This window comes from Palaemon carinicauda, chromosome 44, assembly GCF_036898095.1.
Source record: "Palaemon carinicauda isolate YSFRI2023 chromosome 44, ASM3689809v2, whole genome shotgun sequence".
Lineage (NCBI taxonomy): Eukaryota > Metazoa > Arthropoda > Malacostraca > Decapoda > Palaemonidae > Palaemon > Palaemon carinicauda.
In genome coordinates this window covers 20,064,107-20,069,106 of record NC_090768.1, presented here as the reverse complement: position 1 = coordinate 20,069,106, position 5,000 = coordinate 20,064,107, and the positions used below count along the sequence as shown (strand labels likewise).

General features: G+C 33.4%; 1 protein-coding gene across 4 annotated transcripts in view; it reads right to left on the bottom strand.

Moving 5' to 3' along the window:
- LOC137634159 (glutamate receptor 1-like) overlaps positions 1-5,000 on the bottom strand; it is a 585,224-nt gene that overhangs the window by 554,920 nt on the left and 25,304 nt on the right. The gene's annotated exons all lie outside the window — the stretch shown is intronic.

Here is a 5,000-nt window from a genome sequence, read left to right as displayed (position 1 = left end):
ACATATATATCGTATAAATGACATTATCAAAGATAACAGAATGTAGGTTAGTCACTCTAATTGACGTTTCCTGATAGCCCTTGATCATATATAACTGAACGTTCATCGTCTTCAACCCACTTTTCATTTTCCTTTCATATTCCGCCTTTTCATACTGACTGAATCCTCATCCACCCAACATTCCTATGACTGGGCTACCTCTCGGGATCTTTATGCAAATAGAGCCCTGCTCTCAGATGGTGAAGGGAGCTCACACTTTTACCAAAAATATGTAATAGGGGAAATATTCCTCAAAAGTGAACCACTGCCATAATATTTTTATAACCAGCTAAAATTCTCTCTCTCTCTCTCTCTCTCTCTCTCTCTCTCTCTCTCTCTCTCTCTCTCTCTCTCTCTCTCTCTGTGCATGCAAGAAAACTAAAAAAACCGCCATCATGCGTCAGTAGAAAACACTTCAATATACAAGATAGATTTGTTTACAACTATAAAGACTACATCGGTTTAATGCACTCATCAACAATTGAAATCAGAATATGGAAATGACCATTGTCTTCGGTTTATTTATGAAGCCGCTTTAATTGAAACTTGTGTGTGTGAGTATATATATATATATATATATATATATATATATATATGTATGTATATATATATACATATATATGTAAATATATATATATATATATATATATATATATATATATATCCAATCATTTATGTTATACAATATATAGATGAAATGCAAAAATCATGAGGTTAGATTTATAAAATGTATGATAATATTTCGACTGAATGACTCTCATTCATCATACTTTATATGCCTGTATATAATGTTTGATAGTGAGTCGACATGGCTTTAGTTTATTGGTGTTACACATTTACCTATTTTATAACATAAACGCAATTATAGAATTAAAAATTTACTAAGGTCATATGCTGGATTTTCAATCTGAAAAACGGGTAGTGATTGTAATTAATTCTAAAAGACAGGAAAACTGAAATATTTGAATTTTAGGATTCCACACATATATTCTCTTCACATTTTAGTTCCCTTAGTAATAAAATAAACCCGTTTCGCTCTCAAGTTATTTATTCATTTATCAAACGTTTCAATAAATACAGATGTGTGCAACAGCTGCAGATAAATGGCAAATATGCGAAAAATTGGGGTGGGAAAGGAAAAATGTAGACCTTGATGTAATTGGCCTTGTTCATATATATTTATATCCGCAAGATAATTAAGAGAACGGGACATACAAAAGCTGCTAATTGGAGCTTCTTTTAATTGTCGCATGCCTTTATAAGAGCATTTTACTTGTTTAGCAGTATTTTTTTTTATCTACTTATTTTTTATCGGGACCATTGTATTTACTTAACTCTTAGTCACTCTTGAATTATAGATGAATTGTTTCTTCATAACAGCGGATTTTTTTTTTCACCTGAATTTGTAGCCGAATTATCAACTTTATATGATAATGGCATTAAGGAAACTTAAGCTAAATACGTATCACTTCAATGAACAAATAAGATCCAATGTATTACGACAACGTTGTGTATCCTTTCTTAAACCGTCATTAGCCTTTTGTCCGGCAAAATCTTTACACTTCCCATCTTATATCTATCACTTCTTGTTTATTTATCCACTTTCATTTTATGATGTTATTTTATCTGCCAATAATAGGTCCTTTGGGATAGATTAATTTAAATATACTCGTATGAAAAATGAATGTGTCCTTTTGTTTATTCGTCTCCCGACATTGAAATCATTACAATTTACAACACCAATTGCATTAACTACATTAGGCCTACTATAGACAGCTCAGAAAAAGATCCACAAAATACATATCTTTGTTAGAGATAACTTTAAAAATGCATATACCAGATTTTGGCAAAGTCAGTGCATCTTCTACTCCGGTGGTTTAGCAACGGATTTTTCCCTTAGACATGGATACATTGCCTTTCATGGCACGGCATTCTCACTGAAATGGAAGGTCTAAGAGTTGATAAAAAGATTGCAGATAGTGAAGTAAATCGAACCATTTGGTCAGTGACAGCCAATCTGTATTAAACCCCACGGATTTTAGGAACACCCGGAGTGATAACGTAAGGTTGGTACCGGTAATCCCATATGTTACAGTATTTTGCCAATGTCGTCCAGAATAATAGTAAAATTACATAATATAGGCTATCACTTGCATATTATATATTTTGTACATTACTTTTATAAGTTAACTGTATCCAGAATACTTATATAGTAAAAGTAATAGGTGTTCCTATGTAATGGTTCTGTATAATAAATGAAAACAATAATCGATATGATAATCAGACAAAATTTCTATATGAAAAGACTTTGTATTCATAAACCAACGTTACAGTAATATATTTTTCTTTAAAAAAATTGAGGTATAGAATAATAAAATATATTTCGAAAAGGCAGTTTATCGAAACTTTGCATGCAATAAAATTTTTATTGATTATATTTCTGCTACCTAATCTCTTTTTTTTTTTAACTTTGACTTTTTGAACGTCTTGCATGAAAATGATATAATTCAGCTTTAAAATGATACCTTATTGGAAATCACTTGCAGACATTAATCGGTTGGACTTTTTGGGGGGACGGGTGATGGAAAATCATTGTTTCATTTCTTATAGAGCAATAGCCGTATTAATAGCTCTTAACTATATTTTTCCATGGTTAAGTTAATGTATATTGCATAATTTTTTTCGCAAATATTCTATACTGATAAACTTCAGATACATTCAACCTATAATTATTCTTTTATTCTGCTACCATGTTTTAAATCATAATTCGGTTGACTATAACTAGCGTTCTTTACAGGGGCTTGAAGTTAAGTAGGCTAACTAGGATATAAACTTGCATGGTCCAAAGAGAAATATATATATATATATATATATATATATATATATATATATATAAGGTCAAATAAGGCCAGGAAAGATTGGTGCGCCTTGATTGGGTTGTAGCTGACTCTAATATATGGATGCATATTTTTCTCTATTCAGGAAAATATTTTCATGTAAAGTGAATACATGTAAGGTTTATATTCAAGAAATTTTCTATAAATATTTTATATGAATTTACTTGAAGTTTACTTTTTACTCCAGATGGTTCAGCTAATTCCTTAAAAGAACTAGTTGCTGATTCATCGCTGGCAAGTTATGCAGTATTATCACGCACATGTGTGTACTTATATTTTCATAGATTTACAGTTTATTTAGTTTTATATGGTAACGTCAGATTTTTCCTGTTTATGTTAAATGGTTGTACATGTAATATGTGAAATTATTTCATCGTTGTATTTCAATCTTGATGTTATAGGTATAACCGGATGTCATGATGTTTTGAAATTTTCTCTGTGTTCAGGCATAACTATATTCAGATTTGGCTAATATGTTTGCCATATAATCAAATGTATTACTTCTCTACCACCGTAAAAGGTATTGCCAACGAACCCCTCTTTCTCTGTCCTTTCTACCATTGAGTTTTCTCGTTAGTATCTCTTCCATCTTCCTGGAATCTTTACCCTTGTGACATTTACAGCCTTCTGTATAAAGTTCCCTGCAGGTCTGAACCCTTACATTTGGAGCTCAGTTATCTGGCATTTGTAGCAGAACAACGTGACGTCCTGTTCAAGACCTTATAGATCTCTCTCTCTCTCTCTCTCTCTCTCTCTCTCTCTCTCTCTCTCTCTCTCTCTCTCTCTCTCTCTCTCTCTCTCTCTCAGAAAAGACAAGAGACGCGAGTGATTAGAACTCACTCAATATGCATAAAAAGAAAATAGAATGGGCGTCGACGATGCAATCCTGACCTCCATATGAATGGAAGCAATCGTAAGATATTCTCTCTCTCTCTCTCTCTCTCTCTCTCTCTCTCTCTCTCTCTCTCTCTCTCTCTCTCTCTCTCTCTCTCTCTCTCTTTGCGATTTACGAAGCATGCCTCCAGCCTAGCCATTTCATTATTGTTCATTGTAGGAAGCTATTTTTATGTTCTTGTTGTCGGGCAAGTTACACAAGGAATCTTATTGTTTTTAAAATGAAAGCATCTTCTTACTGCTCCTGCCTTCGCCTAAAGGTTATTTGGGGTCATTTCCCTTGGTGCATTTTCTGCTATAACATTTCGTCTTCGTATTTTAGACCTTTTCTGAGCTTTCCTCGTTGACGCAAGTTCTTTGTATTTAATGTGATTCTCAAGTTTGCACATATTCCCCATTAACGGCCTTTATCAAATGATCGCAATGAAAATTTCTGTCCTGATGCCAGATATTGAAAATAAATATGAAAAATTATGTAAGGACTACTATTAAAAAGATACTAAACAGTGTGCCCTGAGTTCAAGAACTACTTTTTAGCATAAATTGTAAGATTAGTAAATTAATTGATAAATCCAGCTGATTACATTGCCCCGATAGCGTAATTCATATATTTCTATACTGGGAAGAGCTACCTTGAAAGAATACCCCAAAGATGTTGCACAAATCAATGATAGTTATATCAACAATATGTGATTCTCCAATAGCCAAAAGATAGTGCAGTGGAAGCGTATTTAATCTGAAATCTTCGAGTCAAGAGTTCGAACAACGCTCATGGCTTAATAGTATACACAAGGGAACAACTTTGTTGTCTTTGTGAGCTAAGGATAGAAGGGTGGGTGGCTTTAACTGTTTAACGGCTGAGTCATGATCAGCCATTGCCTTGTTCCCCGTGGTTCTAGTTTCGATGGAGAGTGGCCATGGGCGCTGATCTTTAGTGTATAAATCCAGTCTTTAGCTAGGATACTGATATGTATTGCGATGACTTGACTCCGGTTTTAGTACCAAAACGGCTCTTCAGTCACAACAGAAGCGCAAGAGGGAGGAGCTTATGGTTGTGGCTAAATGTTCCTGGAATGCGTTAAAGAGGACAAATTCATTGATATAGCAAAGCTTACCCAAAGTCCCTTACCTCTTTTTTTTTTCTTTTATTCTTTTTTAACATCTTTACAA